The sequence below is a fragment of the Lissotriton vulgaris genome, chromosome 7 (genome assembly GCF_964263255.1).
Source record: "Lissotriton vulgaris chromosome 7, aLisVul1.2, whole genome shotgun sequence".
In the NCBI taxonomy this organism is placed as follows: domain Eukaryota; kingdom Metazoa; phylum Chordata; class Amphibia; order Caudata; family Salamandridae; genus Lissotriton; species Lissotriton vulgaris.
In genome coordinates, this window is record NC_141695.1 from 357,235,016 (window position 1) to 357,258,836 (window position 23,821).

At 43.6% G+C, this 23,821-nt stretch overlaps 1 protein-coding gene across 3 annotated transcripts in view; it reads left to right on the forward strand.

The window, feature by feature from the left end:
- Positions 1-23,821, forward strand: part of LOC147701580 (transcriptional enhancer factor TEF-1-like) — a 199,095-nt gene that overhangs the window by 80,726 nt on the left and 94,548 nt on the right. The gene's annotated exons all lie outside the window — the stretch shown is intronic.

Here is a 23,821-nt window from a genome sequence, read left to right on the forward strand (position 1 = left end):
GCAGAATATTTCAGGAGGCGTGATCCTCTTCAATTCCTTACCCATACCTTTCTGAATGTTGGAGTTGTCCCTGAGTAACAGAAGTCACTGCTCTACTTTACCCTCCGGTAAAAAAACACAAACCTACAATTATAGGATTACTTTACAAAAAATAATACAGTTTAGCTCTTTTCAGCCCCTACACTGCCTTTAGCTTTACTATGAGGTTGGGCTGTAAAAATGTACAGTAACCTGTGAAAAAAAGCTCAGAACACTGGGCAGAACTTCCGTCAAGCCTCGGTTGCTTCACTTTTAAACATATATTTCTATGCAACATGGTTACATTACGTTGGAAGACATTATGAACGTTATGAGGGCGTTTTTATGACACTACAAAATGTGCCATGACCCCGAAGTAGGGCCAAATCCTGATGGTTTCTAAGCACCATATTCTCTTCCAGAACCGTTTCTGAGCTGTGAGTGGATTCTGCTGCTCACAATGAATTTGACTGTAATTTTACATTTAGGCATCTTGTACATGAAATTATCAGTATTGTTTGTGAGAGACTCTCGCTCGTGTGCTGCATTCATTTGAGATGTGCTGTGCGTGTCTGTAAAATTGACCGTCCTTTTGAGGTCCGGAAACCACTGTTCTTTCTTATTTACTCCGGATCTGCTGCTGTCCATCGGTGACCTCTGTAATGGCTGAGATGCTTTTCTGAAGAAGGGATCTTTATTGGAGTGGAATGTTCCAATATTTAGGGGCTTGCTGTGAGGTGCGTTTGGTTCCTTGGTTTCTGAATGTGGTGATAGGCCGTGTGGGGGAGAGAAGCTGTCTCTCTACCTGGCATGTCGTCATATCATATGATATGATATAGCTTTATTAAAGAGCTATTGCGAGGCAGAGTAGTCAGCAGAATCAAACCAACCAAGAAATCGGGGAACTGCAGTGAGTAAAGGGAGGTTTTCAATTGGTTTTTCAAGGTAGACATTTGTTTATGTGGAGACGTATACGTCACCGTTTTTGAGGTTCTAGTTATTGAGTACAAAAATAGAGTGGAGTGTCAGTTTCTACCCTAGAAGATGCAGACGTGACAGGGATTGTGCAAAGGGGAACCAGTACTTGTCCCTTTTTTAAACAGTTTTCAGGTCTTCGCAGCTAAACAAATCACAATCACTAGGCGTCCATAGCCAACATACAGATAGTAATTATATTTTCCACTTATTTCGTATGTAACCTTTTTTCATTCTTCTATAATAAACAGCTGACGCATGCTTGTACCTTCATTAAAGCTTTCTCAAAGCTGTAAATTATACATTTATATTACACTAACATTAGTTTAAAATGTAAAGCCATATACCAATGCAATAATATGCCACCTTTGTCTGTGACTCATCATTTACTGAATAAAATGTTGTAATGTTCCATCTATTCATCTGTTATCCTCTTGTGGTGTTGACTATTCACCCAGTGTAAAGAGGACAGTAAGAGTGAAGGACTTACCAGTATAGGCTGTCCATTGTCGATTGTCGGGTATGATTCGTTTACTGGCGGTTATGCAATTTACCAAGTGTCTTTATGGGACACCATTGGTGCGAGATGATGGAATGATGGAGATTGTTGGGGATGATGGAATGATTGGGATTGTACCATAATTGGGCGCAGATATTGCAGTATGGAAGACTGAGGGGAGGTGTGGTGGATTGTGAATGTACCATGGCCGATGTTCTTGGTTATGTAGTTCAGGTTATAAAGCCAGTCATAGTGATTACCAGTGGTTGTAATGTCCATCGTTGACCGAAAGGTTTCAGTGGTAGGAGTGCTCACATTCTGTGTTGTTTGAAATGTTAAATAAGAGAAAGGCTGGAAAGATAGATGCGATGGTAGCAGAACACAGGATTGCTATGAGCGGTACCTGATGCAAGAAGTTATTGCAGCATTCACAGTCCGAATTTAAAAAGGCATTGATGTAGCTGATTAAAAAAATATATATGTGTTACTTAAATATGTTTTATTGGGTTTTTCCATAAAGTAGTACAATAACATAAAAAGGACATAGCAGGGGTTCACGTTGCAGGTAAAAAATAAAAAAACAGAGCAAGAATTACTGTGCAATGAGATATCCAGCATAAAAATCAACAGCATTGTCATGAAACATTAGTAGTGGTCTGCAAAACAAAAAGATGTTGTGCTTTAATGTGTGCTGCCCTAGAGACTAGGAAACGGAATGTAAGATGAGACCCTCCATGGAGGATTCCCTCCTTGAGGGAGGTGATGGGGGTGCTTCTAAGGCTGCCCTGGGCTTAGGAGGAAAGCAAGTGAACCCGAGGGAGAGAAGGGATTGGGCCAACGGGCCTCCACATCTGGGTGAGAGAAGGAGGAGTAAAGGGAAAAGACAACGAACCTAACATTGACATCTATGGTAAGGGACTGTAAGGGGAGATGGAGAAGCAAGTCCTTGAATTATAGTGTAGAGGAGACCGCACTGTGAGGATATGAAGGGGGCATCTAGAGTATGGGTGTACCCCAAGAACTGCAGTGTCATTCATCACCAAGGCCAACGGAAAAGGCTAAAGTATGGCCCCCTTCTGCTCAGTCATCTAGTCAAATAAGTGAAACGCGCTAATTCGGTGTTTGGAAGCATAGATGTTCAAGCCTAGACATGTAATCAATAAGGGGCTGCCTAAGGTGCGTTAATTTCTTGTCAGTTAGTTCATTTGTGGGTCAGTTGTCACAGTGCTAAGGTGTGCCAAGCTTTCTGTACCAAGAGACTTCTGGAGAAGTGTTAGGGGTCTTCCAGGCCAGTGCAGTCAGCTGTTTAGCTGCACCTGTCATATGTTGAGTCAGAAACCAGTCTGTATGTGCCATTGCTTTAAGTGCAGAGGGACGCAGCCCTAAGATAACAGTGCTGTAGTCAGACTGGTTTGGGTAGCCCAAAGTGTTTTTGATGTGGCTTAGGATTTCCTTCCAGAAAATTGTGATGGGTGGCCATGTCCACCATATGTGTTGAAAGTCTCCCTTCTGCTCCCCACAGCACCAACAGGCTGGTGATGTGTTCGTATAGATAGTGTAGGCAGCCATTGTATAGTACCACTGGAACATGGCCTTCTAGGCCATTTCTTGCTGGGGGATGCTCCTATAAATCTTTAGATTATCACGCCATAGGTTTGCCCACTGTTTACCTGTAATGTCTTGTGTGCAATCTGATTCTGACATCCGTTAATATAAATGGCTAGGTAAGAGAGGGAACTGTTGTAGCACTGCATAGGTCTTGGACTCTAGTTCGCGGGATCTTCAATATTACAGACAAGGGATTCAAAAGGAGTGGTGGGGTGTGTGGCTGCTAAATCGTTGAAGGGGTGTAGATCCCAGTGGCGGAACCTGGAGTACTAGTGGCATCAGGGAGTCAGAACTCCGTCTTGCATTGCTCGAAGGATTTGATGGATTTGCTTTGAAAAAGACCTTGCAGTATTCTGCATTCACCCTTAACCAGTGCTGGGAAAGAATCTTGGGGCAGCACAGTTGTAAAATCCGGATTGCCTGCGATTGGGGTATCTGGAGAGGGAAAAGTGGTGAGATTACTTTGAAGTGCAAGCCTGTCCCACACCTCCAAGACCATACACGTCGGTGTCGCGAAATATGCTCTCCGTGGGCGTAAGTGTTTTGGGAGCCAGGCCAGAACCCAGAGTGGCCTACACGCCACCGATCTATCCATATGCACCCATGTTTTTCGCTCTCCTTCATTATCCATTCTGAAACAAAAGTGAAGGTGGGCGGCCCAATAATAGTCTTGGAGGTTGCGGCACGCCAATCTGCCCCATTGTCTGGGGAGCATTAGAAGGGTGTAGTTGGTTTTAATAATGTGTGGATGAAGGTCATTAACGCTTTGTAATTTTTCTTGTGTCCCTTGATGAAGGGCAATTTCAGCCCGAAATGCATTGGGTTTTAATTTGAAGCGCTATTCATAAAAAGCAGCGTTTATTCAGTCTTGTTCCTCATTGAAGTCCGGATGGGCACTTGGTGAACAAAAGAAACCTGGGAAAATGGCGCGCAATCCCACGTGTGGACAGGAACTGCAGATTGAATTGAAGAATAGAGAAAAAGCAAAAGGATAAAAATTGTTAATTGCAAAAAAACGAATAAGGAGTAGAATAGGCTGAAGGGCAGAAATGGCGGTGCACTGGTTTGGGGAGAGTGGTCTCCCCGTATATTGTGGCTTTGTTTTATATTGTGTCATTTGGGCATGACACTGGACCAAGTTGCACGCACATTGGAGTACAGTTGGATGAAATTTGTGAAAAAGGAGGACTACTGTGTGCATCCCACCCCCGAATATATCTGTTTTTGGCATAAGGAACAAGCCAAGATTAATGAAGAGCGTACAAGTGCAGATGTGTCTATGATAGAAACCTGGTGGGGAAAATAATTCTGTTTCTGGTGATTTTCTTACTAATGCATTAACTAAGTTGGATTTAAAAAATTGTATTTCTCCTTTAGTGATATCCAGCTGTAATAGGATGATAATACAGCATAGTGGATATTTACCATAGCTCATTGTTTGATGCGCTGAGTGGTGGCCCATCATCTTGAGACTTGAACTTGCACTGTGAGTTTGAAGGCTTCTGGTAGTTGGTGTGGTAAACGGATGCCTATCATATTTGTGGAGTTAGGAATAAAAATCAAGAGAAGGTTGAATTGTGAAAGTGAGGGTGACGAAACAACATTTTGGAGCCTCAGAATATGCTGCAGGATATGAGGAGACAATGAAGTGATAAGTAGGAGCCACCTATCTCGTGATACTTCGAAGACTCTTCCAGGACAACAATGTGCAATCATCCGGACCCAACACTAGGCGGCGATCTATGCACAGATATGAATGTCAGCAGCCCTACATGCCAAGAACAGATGCATACTAGTAAGTAGCATATTCGTCACTGATGAGTAAATTCTGCTGGTGCATTGAAGGAAGATAGTTTGGTGGACAGCCTGGTTGTTATGAAAGAAGACAGTCCATAGTTCGTAGCAATAAAACTATTGCTGAAAATTGAATATTCTGGATGTTAGGAGCTGTTCTCGGAGGAAGAGTAGTGAGTGCCAGTGAGCTTAGTTGCTTGAGTCTCTGTAGGGCGATAGTGGCTTTGAACATAGAACAAGAGACGTACCCCGGCAAATGATGTGGTGGTCCCAACAATAGGATCCCAATATATATGGGGTGATAAACCTAGGAGTTAGCACTGCACATGACCAAATTAACTCAATCCAATTATACTCAAGAGAAAGTTTTTAGCAAATATATATGTATTTTTATTTTTTTATATATACTCTTAGACCTGATGTAGAAAACACTTGCATACATAAATAACATTTAGAGTCCACATAATTTTCTTTAGGATATTGAACAACATACACAAGAAAATGGAGAAGGGTAAAAATAACAGAAATTCATCTTACTTTGGAGCCTACCCAGTAACAATTCAAACGTCAGTCATACTCTCATTCTCTCAAATTTTCAAAAAGGGATCCTACCTAGAGTTCTATCATTCCACTTTCATTCTTCCATACATTCCCATCGTTCTGGTGTATGCGACACATAGGTGGTAAATATGTAGCATAGATCAGAATATTGATAGTGGCTTTGGTCATGCTGATGACATGAGTGATTTCTTACAAGAACTGTCTGGGTACACCCGTACTCCCCTCTGCAGGGATATCGGAGAGCCTTTCTCCTGTGTATGGTCCTTTTATACTTGGGTGGATCATTCTCACATATTGTGGTGTTTAGTGGTAGCGACAGGTGAAAGCTCTGCTTTTTGTCTGGCTTCTATGCTTCACTGAGAAGAGTCTTGCTCTGTTGCCTCTTCACCAACTCCTCCCGGGGGAGGGGAGCCTGGAGGGCTTTGTGGCTTGCAGGTGTGGTTCAGTCAAACTTTGACAAAGGGAAGTGCGGGAGCAGCCGCTTGAGTTGAAAAGAAGCCATAAGCCCCATAGTTGATCTGGCACCACACCTCGACAGCCGCATTTTACATTTGATCATTCTTCCGCACATTTTTCATTTGACATTTGATTTAGTGTGGTGGGTCTCCTCCATGAAAACTTGCCTCTGAGGGTTTGGCACAGACACTAATACAGTTGCCTCCAGCAGCACTGTAGAATTTGCACAACCACGGCTGTTCCTGTTAGTGCGCATGAAAGAGACTTTCTCGAAGTAATGTCAAAAGTGAGTCGTGACTTCTAGTGCTTAGGAACCACATAGCTGTATATGTTTTGGTTGGTGGATCACTGGAGGACTTTAGTTTCCAAAATTGCTTGATGCAACACTTTACGGGGTACATTTGGGGTGTCACTGTTGGCTTATAGGATTCTTTCAGCATGGGCATCTTCCTCCAAATCACTGTCTGAGCTACATCATAACGTTTGGATCTAGGGATCTGATGCACTTGTCAGACGATCAGTCCCATCAGCATATAGTCCTCCTATTGGTGTGCTTGACCAATCTGAGAACGATGGATGGATGGATGGATGGATGGATGGATGGATGGATGGATGGATGGATGGCGGTATCTATGCCGTGTCCCACGGCAGGATAGTGTCGCCTGTGCACCGAACTCCATGTTCATTTTTCAATTTAGGTTTGTCGAGCTTAGCTGATTAAGCAAAGATGCAGATTGAATTCACTTTCTCTTTCATTATCTATCTTAGAGTGAGAAGTCTCAAATACCTGCTTACGTCTGTGTTCACCAGGCAGCTGATTTTTGTGTTCAATTCACGTTATGCTAGCCTTGCTAACGTTTTAACATGTTAACATGTTAAGATGTTAAAACTCGGAACAGCAAAAGAGTCTGGCACAAACTGCACCAGAATCTGGTTTTTGCACTGCAGGTCAAATACTTGTGGATCCGTGAAAGAATTTCACATTTATTCGTGTGTTGTGGTCCTTGCTGTATAGAGACTTAGGGCTTGTTGGTGTGTCGAAGTTCACCTGTTGTAAAATCTTAAAACGTGGACTCGACTGAAAAGGTGAAATGAAGCCAGAAATCAAATATTTACTTAATAGCAAGGTCGCCAGTTTATGGAATTTTTTGCCCCCAGGTTGGAAAATACTCCATAAATTGTGTTTGCTGGCTAGGTCAAATGGATGGAGAAAAAGGGATGTTGCTAGTTACAATAGAAAAGGAGAGCTCTGGTAGAGGTAAGAGCACCGAAGAAAGAAGTGCATTGAAGAAAGACGAGTGGAAATGGGTACACTGGAGGAGGCGAGTTCTGGTATCCCTAGCTAAACTGGCGAGAGGAGATGGAGCCATGTAAAATAGAACAAGAGCCCTGGTGGAGCTCAGTACACGGGAGAGGAAGAAGTTTGGAAAGGTACATTTATTGGGGACCATGGTGTCCAGGATGGTGCTAGATGTGGCGAAGCTAAATTTACTAGACATCAGGGTTCCAGTATGGAGCTAGGGTGTTGCTAGGCTAAATTTACTGGACCACAGGGTGACCATTATGGAGCGCGATACTCTGCAGCAAGAGTTGACTGCTAGGGCTAGGAATACAAGAGTGCGAAGCCTGAAACTCAGCTGGGTAAACACTATAGGGAGAGGTCTGGTGGAGCTTCTTTTACTATATTGGGAGATGTCGAAAGAAACTAACGATGCTGGACATAAAGATGTCTGACGCAGAGCCAGGTACTATGTAGTGGGAGACATCTTTGGGAATTAGGTATATACGTGGGTGTGAAGTTAATTTCACTAGGTGCACTGTGTAGGGAGAAATATGAAGGAGCTAGTTTGACTAGATAGCAAGACATCTGTCTGGTGGAGCTAACTATACTGGAGGGCAGTGTTTTGTGGATGGAGGTAAGTACTCTGCAGTGGGTTATGTCTTCTGGTGTTGGGTATACAATCTATGATGCCTCTGGGTACCCCGGATAAGGAGCCATCTAGTGGGTCTAACTATACGGGAGAAAAGGGTGTCTGGGACAAAGCAAGATCCTCTATAGTGGGAGACGTTAGCAGGCACTAAGTGTAGTGGAGATGAGGGTGTTGTTTACTTCATGTGGGACACATGGGCAGTCTGTAATACAGTAGGGCTTGGCCGAGCTAGGTTTATTGCAAAGGGAGATACCATGTGGAGTAAGCATACTCGAGGGAAGGCATATGGAATGAAACTACAATCACTGGCATCTGGAATGAAACTACGAACACTGGAGAGGGGAGAATCTGGAAGTGCTAGGTACACAGGAACTGGAAATGTTTGGCGTTTGGTATGATGGGGATGGAAAAGTCTAATCTAGCCATTTCAAGTGGAGTTAGGTGCTCTGGAGAGGGTGAGGTCGGTACACAGCACTGGGGCATGAGTGTGTAAAGGAATTATATGCATTATTGAGGAATTAGCCCAATAAACAGTTTACTCTTCTATCCTGTGCATCTCTAGCTGAGACCTGGTTCATGTTTTGCCAAATGAGGTCACACCATAAGGGGAAGTGGTAAGAAATCTACAACTTGCTGAACTGGAAGTCAAGTCTCAGATGAGCACGTGGTTGGAACAGAAAAGGCACTATTAGTTTGTGGTTTGGTTTGTGGTTGCCAGGGGCGGACAACTGTGTACAGAATCCATAGACAGAGATTGTGTGCGACTGGTGTTTTTTTGTTGTATTAATATGTATGGTTGACAGCACGAAACCGAGTGTGTGGTGCTGCGCGTGGTGGTGCCCCTCCAACTAACTGAGGTGTATGGTGGACACTTAGAGGAGCAGTGGGTAGTGCTATCTCCACGCCTCATTGACGTATATGCTAGATACCTCGAGGCACAATGTCTGGTGGTGCTTTTCAGTCTCATCGTTGTTGACTCCTTGAGGAGCAGTAAGTGGTACCACTTGGATGCCTCATTGAGGTATAGGGTAGGCACCTTGAGGAGCAGTGTGAGGTGTTGCCTTGCCGCATCGATGAACAGTGTTACCTTAAGGATTTTTGGGGCCTCTGGCAATAAATATTTTGGGGGGCCCTGTTTGGTACAACTTTGAATTTTATTACCCATATTTTGCTAATTCAAGCCCTGTTTTGCCGAACAATATTGAAATATATGTTAAAGGTGAAGATACAAAAGGTGAGCTAGAGTGAAACTTCACTTTGCCAGGGGGCCCTTGGAAGACGGGGGCCCTGGGCAATTGCCCACTTTGTCAGGGCCTTGTAACGTCTCTGTCAAGGAGCAGCATTTGAGAAGTGCTGCCTCCTCTTGGTGTATGGTATCGAAGTGCAGTGGACACCGTGCTGTGCTACCCCTTTTCTATGAGGACCGGGATCACCCATGATTAGGCGCTGTGTTGGCACTATAACAACACTGGGCTTTCTATGAACTGGCATGACAGGACACGGCACCTGTTGGCGCTCAGAAATACCAAGGGTGAACTGGCTAATGGGAAAACTAGACAATTCCTGTTAGGCCAGTAGGGGCTTGGTGTGGCTGACTCCGTTTGATCCCTACAAGACTATCTGAGCCAGTGACATGTGATTTTCCCACGACAGTCCGCCACCTGGACTACTATGTTCGTTTGTGCACGCATTCAACACAAATCGAAGAGCAAAGAAATGTGGCCAGGCATGCCGATAGCAAAATGTATGACCAGATAGATAAATGCGCCACACCCGAGCTAGAGAACGTGGACTTGCTTAATTAGACAGTTGTTTATATAAGTGCGCACACGTCGATGTACAGTGATGAAGGCCTTCCAGAAATACAGCAGGGTTCGGGAACATGCGGAAGTTAAACAGGCCTGCATCGACTACTCGTGCGTATAGACATTTACTGCAACCAATTCGAACCATCGAGACGTGTACTTGTAAAGCAGCGGAAAAGGGATTTATGTGTACGCCATCTGGATTCCCAAACGTGTGCACTCTGGCCAAAACGCGCATTCGCAGTGACACTCACGCACGCCTTGCCCCATCCCCCTCACATAGTATTTTATGCAGAATTCAGCAATTGTAGGATACATTGTTTTTTCACATTCCTGGCACATTATTTTGTCACATTCCTGGCTCTGCCCTTCGCGAGCAGCGCTATGAAAAAAAAAAAGTGATCCCCCTTGCATTGGGCCCTTTGTTGGGTGTGTCACTCTTTTGAAGTGTTTCGTCTTTCACGTGCTTATCCACTGTTTCCCTTTCGCCTGGATTGCGCCAGTTTCTGGAACAGCAGGCCTAGTGGCAGCCTACTTACTGGTTTCTGAACATGCATCTCGGCCCCTGGATCCCGTCCAGAGCTCGTGCGCTTGGAATCTTCCCCATCACTGAGACACATTTTGGATCTCTGCATTATTTTCTTGCTTTATTCTCTTGGATGCATTTTAACAAGAAGTGGTGGCGGTAGGCTGAAACAGGCTGATGTCATCATGTCTACACTAGGCAAAGCAACCAGCAGCCATGTTTTAAAAAAATATATATTTTCCATCCGCACAGAGATCTCGAACGCCTGCGCCTGGAAGTCTGCTTACTTGCTTTGAGGTGCTCTCACCCGGTTGTTTAAATCTTCTCGGTTTATCGCTTTCCTTTTGTTTACTTTTTTTTTTAACAAAGACAGACACTTAGTGAAAAACCCCACTACCCTGGCGACAGACACTAATGGCTATCCCGGGTGAAGGCATTATCCCCGCAGCCAGCATTGATACGCTTGGAAGCCGCGTGTTTGAAGCCTAAACAAAACCTATGCGGTGAATGATAACTTTGACAGAACCCAGGGATCTTACAGACTCTTTTAGAAGGCTTAAGGAACTGAGAAAATGTTGCTGTAAATTAGTCATGCTAACCACGTGAACTGTTCGAACAACATAGGAAGGCCTTAAGCCTTTACTGCTGCAGTACACTGCGCTGTGTGTGACGTCATGGTGACGAAGGGCCGCCTGACCGAGACCGGGGAGACACGTGGCAAGGGTAACGAGTTAGGGGTTTGGTGGGACAGGCCCTGGAGATGGGGACAGCAGGGAAGGAGGTTGGGATTACACGAACACGTCAGAGGGATAAAGCAGATTGGCTTTCCGGTTCAGAAGGAAAGGGCGGGAAGGCAACAGGATAACAACAAAACAGTGATACGAAATTTAGCCACGCAAGGTTTTGTACATGATGAAACTTTTATAGACCTATGACTAGGTTTATTTACTAAACACGGCTTTGCAGGCAGAAAGTATCACATGGAAGCACAAATGTATATGTGAGGTGCTTCAGATTGTGTGAGGTGTCTTCACGCACCAGGGGACCCTGAATTACGACTAGTGGTGTCTACAGAAGTGAATTTTAATGAGGGCACTGATTGAACCATTACCATAGATAAACAGCGGGGCTATCAACAAACGGAGCCTCCAGCTGTTAACGAATTGCTATTTTCCCGCCAAATCATTTACGGAGCTCGAGGACAGACAGCGTTTATTGTCACACTGGCCGCTAAAAAAGAAATCTGACGGCCTTCCTTTTTTTTTATTTATCTAATTGACTTTTTTAATTGAATAATGACTGGCTTGCACAAATCATGCCCTAACATGCCTGAGCGTGCCTCCATGGAGCAGACTGAAGGACACTTTCGTTTTAGCTCCTTGCAGGAGCAAGTTGTGACAAGCTGCTTCTTAGCAATGGATCGGTTCTTCCTGGAGGTATGAGTGCAAGCCTGACCGCGAGACGTGAACTCCCCAGACCCCCAGGATATAGCGGCATGGATTAGCAAATTTAGCGGCACAAAAATGTAAATTTAGCGGCACAAATATGGAAATTTAGCTGCATTTTATTTGGCTGTTTTTCCTACAACAAACACAGATATCTGTGGGTATTGGTCCCTGGTGTGTCTGTGGTCTGTGTGTGTTAGTCTCTGGTGTGTTTGTGGTCTGTGTGTGTTGTTCCCAGTGTGTTTGTGGTCTGTGTGTGCTGGGCTCAAGTGTGTTTGTGGTCTGTGTATGTTGGTCCCTGGTGTGTTTGTGGTCTTTGTGTGTTGGTCGCTGGTGTGTTTGTGGTCTGTGTGTGTTGGTCCCTGGTGTGTTTGTGGTCTGTGTGTGTTGTTTCCAGTGTGTTGGTCTGTAGTGCGTTGACGCACAGGTCGGATGCTCTCCTTGGAGCCTCCAAGTTACAAGAGCCTCTCACTCCCCTCGATCGTGGGATCAGCAGGTCAGGTAAGTACATATAAAATAAGCAGCACATCTAGAATCATGCGATTGTGCGGGTGCAGCGTTTTTCGCATAATTATAGATTTGCACCATTTGCAACATAATGCATCATCTGCTGCATAATCTGCAGATTTTGTCAAAAGAAAATTTGGTTTCTGACCAGGATTCAATTCTGTGGCTCCCTGGTTACAGACACAGACTTCTGCAGCTCATTAGTTAATAGTGGTTTCAAACTGTATCTACTATTTATTTTTCATTTAAGATGTGCCTTATTTTCAGAGCTAAAGGAATTATGCAATATTAAAGGCCTAAACTATGCAGCAGGTTTGCATAAATTATGCAGCGCTAAAAGGCAAATTATGCGGCGTAATGCAGCACATTTTGTGATAATATTACTTCATTAGTTAGTCATTTTTAAACTTGTTAACACTGTCTGTACTGTCTGCACATTGGTTGTATCCTATTAGTACCAGTTTAACACCCAAATATAAGAATATGGAATAGAAAGGTGACCGGTCAACCTTTGCAGAGAGCCTGTCACTGTGTGGCAGCACGTATGGCTGCGTTTTTATTAACTTTTGAACCATTTGAGCTAGGAGTAACGTTTGTTTTGCTCAAATCTGTATATTATTTGGCAGGTGATTTATTATGTGGCAAATGCGACAAGTCTATATTTATGCAAAAATTGCCACGGCTGCCCAATCGCATAATTCTAGTGGTCCCGACTATAAAAGACAGCAGCGTTGGGTACAGTGCCTCATGTGAGCAGCATGGGGCGTGTGACGCAGCCTGAGAACCACCCTATTCAGATGGTGAATACCAATTTGGCTTTATCATTCATGTCATGGCACAGTGAGCAGAACTAGAAAATGTCCAAGAAGACTGCAACACCAGTGGCACAGCCATCTTGTTTGCTTCCCTGTCCTTGTTCTGAGCAGGACATTTTAGAAAAGTTATTGATGCATACTCTTTTTCATGTCTAATTTTGGAGCTGAATCCAACTGGAGCTTGAACATGTTTCTGGTTAGTCTCCATCAGTATTGCTTCCAATGCGCAGGTGAAATGGTGTCTCTTTCAAACATGAGGTAGTACCAACAATGTCCTCTTGGTTTGTTCTTGTAAAAATGGAATAGAGTAGCCGCATATTGATTCCAGCTTTATTTCTGCTTAGCCTACAAAGTTCCTGATATGATGCTATGGAGTTTTGCACAGCCTTTTATTTCTACCTGTTTTAGTTCTGGTTTAACTAAAAAGCCAGCAGTCTGGATGTCGAGATTTCGCGGGCACTTCTGTAAAAATCCCGCCATTTTTACAAAGGTGCCAATTTCGCGGCAAATCGCGATAACCTGGAGGGTCTGACTCCCCCTTCTCCCTCTTAGTAAATGTTGTCAGGAGGACTCGGACCCGCCTCTTTTCTGTTCAGCATAGCTTGGCGAGTTATTCGGATGTCCTGCTCAGTTACAATAAATACGTGTATTTATTATTCATGAGCAGTTCACCGATTTGGGAGCAGGGGTCAAAGTATAAAAAAGTTATGGCATTCGATCCTGACAACAATGGAAGAGGGGTCAGGGAGTGTAGAAGCAGACACACACACACCTAGATAAAAAAGAACAATTGTTAGCCTGTCACATGCAACTAACTGTTTATTATGTATAATGCACAAACTTTAAAGGATAACAATGCTTTGTTCAGCTGGGAAAGCTCAGTCGGTTAATGCAATCACTTCAGACTTCTCTTTGAATAGTAAGAGGGTCAGTCATTTGAACTGCTGAGGGATGTCTGTTTAGTGCTATCAGGACCCAGCCTGTAACAGAAAGCGCTGTCAATCGTTAGTCCTGAATTTGAACAGTGTACTCCACTTAGTATAAGAAGAGTTGCTGTAGATGTATGTATTTTCAAAGCATGCCATTACCACGCATGCCATTACCACTCATGCCTTTACCACACAACCTTTACCACCCAGATCATTTTAGCACACGTCATAATTTTAAATATATTCATTTATTTATTTTTGTATTTTTGAGTGGATCTCCCAAACCGGCTTTTTAAATTTACACCTACTTTCTCTTTACCTCTCCCAACAATAAAATTACTCTTTCCTCCCTTTTCCTCCCCATAACCATACATGTATCCTTCCCTTCCAACTACCAAACCCCAAACTCAACCGTACCTCACTTTACTTCTACCAACCCTAAGTCCTAAAATTACCGTACGTCTGATTTACATACGTGATAAAGGCATGGCATGTGAAGGCATATGTGTTGTAATGGATGCACAGTGAAGGCTGTTTTTCCCCAGTGCTTAATTTGAGCAGGTGGTTGCCACCATTACTTATTTTTGGGTCTGGCACTTATTTTTCCTCATCATACTTTAACCCAGAGCAAGCGAGAGAAAAACACACAAGGGGTAAAGGAGGAGGGAGAGAAAGGTGCAAAACTAGAACCAGCCGTGGACTTCTGAACAAAAGAATAGGCCCTGGCACTTTTTTTTTTCAAACTAAGTTCTGACTACCACAGTCTAAAAATGTATCACACACAGTACAAGGCAAGCTGCCACAAAATTTGCAAATAGATTCAGCATTGAAACAATTACAATGCATGCAAAAGTTACGGTAATCAGTGGTGGGCCCTGCCCATCTTAAGTAATCGGGCGACTGCGGGGGATGGCAGGGGTTTGGGAATGGGTTTGAAATGATATAAAAGAATAAAAAAAAGGAAAACCTAACTTCCGCTCTGGCTGACTGACGCGCTGCTCCTCTCGTCGCCGTCGGGCCGGAAGGGGATGAGCCCTTAGGGAATATGCTCCATACCCAATCCAGATGCTGCTCTCAGATGAGACCAGCGCCAGGATTGGTCTGAGCGGCCTTGTTTGCCGGTCAGACGGTGCATCGGAGCCTGTGCCTTCTCTTCAATCCTGCTGTGTAACACAGCCGGGTTGGAGAAAGATAAGTGGGCATGTGTGTTTGGTCGGCATAGGATGGCTGGGTAAGCACACGTGCACTTTTGAGTACACTCTACTCCTCCTCCCTGGCAGAGAAGTGCGACCAGAGAGAGGGTGATGGTGATGGCAGAGGGAGGTGAGGACAGAGTAGGATAATAGAAGTGAGATTATGGCAGAGGAGTATGAGAGTAATGGTAGAGAAAAGGGAGGATGATGGCAGAGGAGTTTTGAGGCATTTTTCGTGGCAAGGTGGGGGGTGACCTAACAGTGACAGCAAAGAAAGGTGATAGCATGACGGTGGCAAAGGAAGAGAATATCAGAGAAGGGTTATGGCTGGGCAGGTTAATGGCAGGAGACAGTGAGATTTTGGGGGCTTTCAGTTACCATAAACCAAGAATATTGGTAAAAGAAAGCAAAACATGGCCTCAAAACAATGCAACTTTGTCGTTCAAAATGTCCATTTTTATGCCACATTTTAATACTACAAAATTCTTGGGGGAGGGGTATTTACAATTTTTTATATATATATATATATATATATATATATATATATATATATATATATATATATATATACACCATGAAAACTTTCAACAGCCACCTCCAATCCCACAAGACCGGCGAAGCAGGAGACGGACCACAATTTTAGGTAACAGTTCTTTTTTACTGCAGAAAGGTCAGGTGAAAAAACCAACGATGACACGTATCGGGCTGAGCAGATATATATATATATATATATCTATCCACACAGTTGCAGGTTTGCCCAAAGCGGAGAGACCACAAGAGGTTTCCAATTGAGCTTGTATTCTTTTAATGTAAGCTTGCCAGCAGGCTCTGCAGCAGTAAAATTATCCCAAAGTTATTAATATAGCCAGACGCGTTTCGGGACATCCATAGTCCTTTCTTCAGTGGCTTTGATTAAAAGGAAACAGGAAGCACATTTTATTTACGCACCAAATCAATTAGCAAACACCTGCCTGAAAGGGCGCGGCCGTATGCACAGCCTTCTGGTTGTTGAAGTGCGCAATAGTTTTCTCCAAGTGGGCGTGCTGTCCGAGTCCACAATATAACACCATAGTATTTCCCAAGTGGGTAGGAATAAATTGCTGTGCATTGTCTGCCCTGCTCTTGCGCTGACATTAACAAGCGGTCTGGCCCCCTCCTGCCAGGCGCCAGATCCCCTCCTTCCGTGACAATGCACGGCAATTTATTCCTACCCACTTAGGAAATACTATTGCGCACTTCAACAACCAGAAGGCTGTGCATACGGCCGCGCCCTCTTGTGGTCTCTCCGCTTTGGGCAAACCTGCAACTGTGTGGATGTTTCCGGCCGGTCCCGGTCGGGGAGATGGCCCACTGCTGATGAGCGGTTCCAGAGCTGACACTATCGACATCAGCATCACGGAAGGAGGGGTTCTGGCGCCTGGCAGGAGGGGGCCAGACCGCTTGTTAATGTCAGCGCAAGAGCAGGGCAGACAATGCACGGCAATTTATTCCTACCCACTTGGGAAATACTATGGTGTTATATTGTGGACTCGGACAGCACGCCCACTTGGAGAAAACTATTGCGCACTTCAACAACCAGAAGGCTGTGCATACGGCAGCGCCCTTTCAGGCAGGTGTTTGCTAATTGATTTGGTGCGTAAATAAAATGTGCTTCCTGTTTCCTTTTAATCAAAGCCACTGAAGAAAGGACTATGGATGTCCCGAAACGCGTCTGGCTATATTAATAACTTTGGGATAATTTTACTGCTGCAGAGCCTGCTGGCAAGCTTACATTAAAAGAATACAAGCTCAATTGGAAACCTCTTGTGGTCTCTCCGCTTTGGGCAAACCTGCAACTGTGTGGATGTTTCCGGCCGGTCCCGGTCGGGGAGATGGCCCACCGCTGATGAGCGGCTCCAGAGCTGACACTATTGACATCAGCATCACGGAAGGAGGGGATCTGGCGCCTGGCAGGAGGGGGCCAGACCGCTTGTTAATGTCAGGCAAGAGCAGGGTAGACAATGCACAGCAATTTATTCCTACCCACTTGGGAAATACTATGGTGTTATATAGTGGACTCGGACAGCACGCCCACTTGGAGAAAACTATTGCGAACTTCAACAACCAGAAGGCTGTGCATACGGCCGCGCCCTTTCAGGCAGGTGTTTGCTAATTGATTTGGTGCGTAAATAAAATGTGCTTCCTGTTTCCTTTTAATCAAAGCCACTGAAGAAAGGACTATGGATGTCCCGAAACGTGTCTGGCTATATTAATAACTTTGGGATAATTTTACTGCTGCAGAGCCTGCTGGCAAGCTTACATTAAAAGAATACAAGCTCAATTGGAAACCTCTTGTGGTCTCTCCGCTTTGGGCAAACCTGCAACTGTGTGGTTATATATATATATATATATCTATATATCCAAGTTCAATGGCCCCGCACCTCCAGCAGTTACCTGGCGAACAGAGACCACAGCAAATCCCAAGAATTCAGGCAAGGTTGTTATTTATTCAGAGTTAACAGCGCGAGCGGTCTGACGCGTTTCGGGCGAAAGGCCCTTGCTCACAGATAGTCCTGCATGTGTATGCCAATTTTTTATAAATGCTTGAGTGAACACCATGTGACAATAAACACAGAAGAAATACTACTCATGTTTCTCTTGTTGTGGTGACTGAAACAGAGGTGATGGGTAGGCGCTGCCATCAAAAATGTCAATCATTAACTGAATAAATTCAGAAAAACAGAATAATCAGGGTCCCTGTATAAATACATAGCTCAGATAAAAGCGTTATTCATGAAATATATTAATTGTTTAGAACATATTAGTGCAAATATCCGCAAATGTAAACATGTATAAATAGGTAAAAAATTCTGCAATTTGTAAACATTTTAACTGTGCAAATTAAGCATGTAAGGATAAAAAATATATACAATATATATTTGTTCAAAATCCTGCAGTTGTAAACATTCAAAAATGTGCAGATGTTACATATGCTGAAGGCATCTCTGCTCTCCTGATGGATGTTCTAACGCATTAAAATATGTGTTTCATGATAACGTTACTGAGCAATTCATCTGGGACATCAAAGATTGATGACAACCCATCTGTATTTCACATACAATCATGAGAATTACGTACGTATTTCAAAGTGAAAAGCACTAGAATCCCCCAATGCATTTAAAATCAATTCCTGCATATTAGTATTAATTATGATCAATATCATTGTTGGTTAAAAGAGAGAAAGAAGAAAACAAAAAATAAAGCATTAAAATGTAAATGTAGGCAAGAAACAGTTTAAGAGTGGCGTATGGGGAGGCGACCACAAGCCAACTAGTTTAAGTGAGGTCTAAACATAATAGTGCGGCTGTGGACCAAATTACTGTAAGGATTACAGGAAATGGTATAAATCCTCAGTGGTATTCAAACCATTGGGCACTTTACTGTCTAGCTCCAGAATGATGCTAGATTCCAGTTGTCTTAGCATCTTGTCCCTATCGCCACCTCTGCGTGGCTTGGGGACAGCAGACAGTACATAATAATTGAGACACTGCAAGTTGTTATTGTGTACCAACTTAAAATGCCTCGCAACAGGATATGCACTGTCATTATTTACAATTGCCCGAAGATGCTGTTATTCTGACATGCACCTGCAGCTTGTTACTCCCAACATATCTCAAGCCGCAGGTGCATGTCAGAACATAGACAGCATAATCGGTCTTGCAATTGAAGCTACCTTGAATAGGAACCATGGTAGGACTGAATGGGGTGGCATATTTGGTGGTGTTAATCCCAAACCTGCAAGCCCTACAACTGGAGCATTTGACAAACCCCGGCCGGGGTTGTAACCAAGATTGCCCTTTCCTGAGTTCTGGAAAAGTGTGGGAGATATGTGTACGCATGGAGGGACCCCTGCGATATGTAACAATGAGACTGCTAGGAAGTTGTGATGCCAAGACACCATCAGTAAGTAAAATTGGCCAACTTTTAGTAAGAATGGCCCTGATCTTTCTTTCCTGGCAACTGAACATGGTAATGAACCTCTGAATGGAATCAAGTTCCAAGTTTGCTGATTCTGAGGTAGGAATCTCAGGTGAGTTGAGAAGAGATTCCCTAGGCCTATCTTTCATCTTATCCACTGCTTGTTTAAGGATCCTGTCGCTATACCCTCTGCCTTTGAACCTAGTAAGGGCTTCAGTAGTACATGTAGCCAACTCTTGGTCTGTGCTGCGGATTCTCTTTAGACGGAGTAGCTCACCGTATGGGATATTATCAATGATGTGTCTGGGATGAGCGCTACTGGAGTGTAGTGTGGAATTTCCAGCCGTGTTTTTACTGTGAAGGGTGGTTGCGATATGGCCTTCCCTGACAAAGACCTTAACATCAAGAAAATCAACAGTATGTTTACTGATATTATATGTAAACTTGAGGTTTTCCTGATTGATGTTGATTTGATTAATAAAATCCATTGCACTATTTTCATCACCCTTACAAACTAGAAAAACGTCATCAATGTAACGCATCCATCGTACAATATGTTTGGAAAAAACATCATTGTGCGTACCCATGAGGACCTGCCCCTCCCACCAGCCAACGTGCAAGCACGCATAGCTGGGGGAAAAGCAGTCCCCCATTGCCACTCCTCTCTTCTACAAATAGATGTCAATACCAAAAACAAAGTAGTTATTGTTGAGACTCCACGTTACCAGTTCCATGATCATTTTGTTATGGGTATAGCAATGCAAGGGTCTGGTACCCCCAAAAAATTCCAGAGCCCATAATCCTGTGGCATGTTCAATGCTAGTGTAAAGAGATTCGATGTCCAAAGTAATTAACATCTAATCAGCGTCCATGGAATATTTGCAATTTTTCGCAGGAAGTCCCCTGTGTCTTTGACATAAGTTGGCAGGGTGGTCACCAAATTTTGTAAGAAATAGTCTACATACTGTGCGAAGTGCTCTGCCACGTTGTTGATAGCAGAGATGATAGGTCTTCCAGGAACCGGCGAGATCTTTTTGTGCACTTTTGGAATTAGGTACAATCTCGGAAGAACTGGATTGTCAACGTTGAGAAATTTATATATATATCTTAAAATGTTTAAATCTGACAGATATATACAGAAACACATACATACTAAGTCAGATATAAACATTTTAAGCAAACGCTGCCTGTTTTTTTTTGTTTTTTTTCTTACTCTCTCCTAACACATTCGGCAGCTGTGGTAGAGGAGCAAAAAAAGGAAGGTCCCGGAGAAATAGAGGTGGGGCATGTTGGTTTTCCGTTCACTTTTGTAATCATAATCGGCTACTGCAGCTTACAATTAAAAGACCAGGTCAGATTTATTTTTTGTATTTTAATGTTTCCTGTTCTGTAATACGAGGCCTCATTCTAAAATCTTGAGCTGCATGAGCTGTCCTAAACCCAGCCTTTGAGCGCATGTTCAAGTATGACATAAAATACTTCTTATGGAAAGAAACATTTAATGTACTTTCATTATCTGTCCAACAAATTAGCATTTGTTCCTGGAAGGTTCACTCTGATTTTCGTGTCTTATTGTATTTGATTAGTTCTCTCTTGCAGGATGTAGGACCACATTGTGGAAGTATTTCTAGCTCTTTGCTCACTTCTAGTCAGCTGCTAAGGAAATGACTGTCTTCAGAGAGGCTTTCTTACTGAACACAGTCCCATGCATGCAGTGTTATATTAGATAAAGAAGTCACACTTTTTCAGCTTTATGTAATCAACAGAGTAACTGTATACACATTGTTGGAAAGCTCCATCCTCGATTCAGCTTCCATTACAAATTACCTGGTGTGCCACTCATTGTTGGCCGCTTCACGTACATGCTCGCCTTCTAGTAACCCTTTTCTTGAAAATAAATAGCATCTTGCCGCGCTGTTCCAGATGCGTTATGCTATGTAAGTTTCTCGGTTTTACATGACAGGGCTGTACAATGTAATTGTGCTCACATGTTGGTATCATGTGTACAGTCTCATGCAGTATTCCTTGCCTCAGGGTGAGGACACAACATAAAGTTCTTGATACTTAAAAGAAACATTTAGCTGCCAGGAGGTGAGTATGGGTACTCTCCTCCATTTTTGGCTTTCACCCACTTCAGTCATTTCATACTGCTCCTTGTCTATGGAGTATTTAATCCTTTTCTTTCATCTGTCTGTCATGCTCCATCTGCGTTGGATGGTCTCTCCATTTTTAGGTTGACACCTACCGACCGTGCTGCTGCCTGGTTTGCTAAAGACATTTTGGGATTTCTGACTCTTGGTTTCGTGGTTTGTAACTCACATTTTCTGGCTTTCTATTTGCTGGCTTTATTTGTTGTAGGCTGTTGCGCTTGAGTTTGGCCCTCCAATTGTCCAAATCTAGTTTTCTGTATTCTTTCACTAACTTGCTTTCTGTAAACATGCCTTTAAATTTTGTTCTTATCTTGTCACATCTGCACTGCATTCAAAGACAGAGGTCAAATGTCAAGCTGTCTTCTGAGGGAGCTTGGTGTTTATTTTCCTTTCTCTGACTTCAAAGTGAGAGAATTTGTGAGAATCTGGCTGAGTACCAATGTAAGAGGAGAGGGTGTAGAATGTTTTTTTTCTTGCACAACGTGAAAAAAAAGAACTGTGCTGATGTTGCCAAATATCTCAGAATTTGTACAAATGAAGCACGTTTTTTGGTCATTCTGAACGGTGGTGCAAACAAATATTTGAATACGTGTAAAACTCATCAATACACTAGGTGATGATATTTGCACAGTATCTTTTGTGTGCAGGTAAATGTGTTTTGGTGCAAATATAATGGTCATTTCAATTGAAGATGCGTTGTTTATAATGGCTGTGTGCTACCAGACCATGCATACTCTTTCTATGGCATCTCACTCAATGCCCGTCACTCCACATCACTTACTCTACTCCATACTAACCCACCCATTTACCACACCCTATTCCAATCTACCCGAATCCACTCCACTACGATCCATTCTACCCAACTCCACTACAGTCTATCCCAATCTACCCCACTCCATTCAATCTAACCCAGTAAATCCCACCAGTCTACCCCATTCCACCTCAATTTACTGCTCTCCACTTAAATGTACCCCACTCCTTTCTAATCCTCTCCAGTCTACCCCAATTAACTCCTCTCCAGTGTACCACAATTCACCCCACTCAAATGTACCCCAATCCAACCTACTCCAGTCCATTTTACTTCAATCCATTCCAATTTACCCCATTCCACTTTGTACTCCACTGCAATATATTCAAGTCCTCTCCACTCTTATCCACCCCACCACAATCAAATACACTCCAATCTACCAAAATTAACCACACTCCTCAAATCTACCCCACCCCACTCTAATCCACTCCACCCCAATCCATACCACTCCAATCGACCCGACCCTACTCAAACCTACCCTGCCCCAATCTATCCCACTCCTAACTACCCCATTTACGCCACTCCGATCTACCCCACTCCATTCTACCCCACTGCAGTCTACCCTATTCCAATTTACCCCATATTCCACTCTACCCCCTCCAAATTACCCCACTCAAATCATCCCTCCTTCAATCTACCCCATTCAATCTCGACCCTACTTCATTCCAATCTACTCTACCCCGCTGCAATCTACCCCACCCCACTCCACCCCATTCCACTCTTTCCCGGTCTATCTCGCTCCACTCTAATCTATCCAACTCCACTCCAATCTACACAGCTCCACTCCAGTCTAACCCACTGAACTCTATCCCAATCTACAGATTCCACTCTACCCCAATATACCACCCTGCATTTTACTCTACCACGTCTACTCCACTTCACTCTAACCTACCACTCCAATCTATCCTTCCCACCCCAAACTAACCTGCTCTAATGTACCCCACTCCAAACTACCCCAATCTACCCCCATTCCATTCTACCCTACTATAATCCACCCAGGCTACCCCACTCCACTCTACCCCAACCCACCCCCTCCACTCTTCCCCAAAATACCCCACGCCACGCTACCTCAATATATGCCACTCTACTCCACTCCAATGGAACACACTCTAATCTACCCCACCCCAATTCAGTCTACCCCATTCCAATCTACCACACCAATCTTGAACAGCAGCCACAATGGTGTACAACATGAATAAAACACCTTGCCAAAATGAACAGCTCTTGCATAGGCGAGACCTTTTGGCTTTGCCAATGAATGTTTGAGTCTTTCATCATCTCACCAGTCATGTACCTTGCGTAGTGAACTTCGCTTTTTGAACCTTGAACTATTTTTCTAGAAATTGTGGCCCTTGGGTAGCAACCTCCATCTCTCCAATGTTATTCTCTTTATCTCCTCAGCCATCCTTGCTTTGATGCTGTCTCTGCTCCCATAAATATTGGACTTAAGGTGTTGCTCCTTGTGCTGATGCTTAAATATTGACACTCCTTGCTATAGTTAGTTAGCACTGCCCATCTACTGATTATTGGCCTAATTCTTCATTTCCGCATCACCCTGGTTTTGGGGCCCATTTGTACGAGTGCACAACTATTGCTCTTTCAATTTGCATCCTTTATCTGGGATTGAGTTTTTGCTGCTAGACTACTTCTTCGTCTAGCTAGATAGTCTCTGTGTGTGTGATCGATCTCTATTTAATGATGGACTCTTTCTTTATTGGTCTCTTTAATTACTTGTCATACATCATGTTAAGTAGCATCCGCCTCACGAAAATTAGACACTGGATCCCATCAGTATGTTCTTCGTGTGCCAGGTGTTAACCTTTTAAGTGGTGGGTTCTTGATCT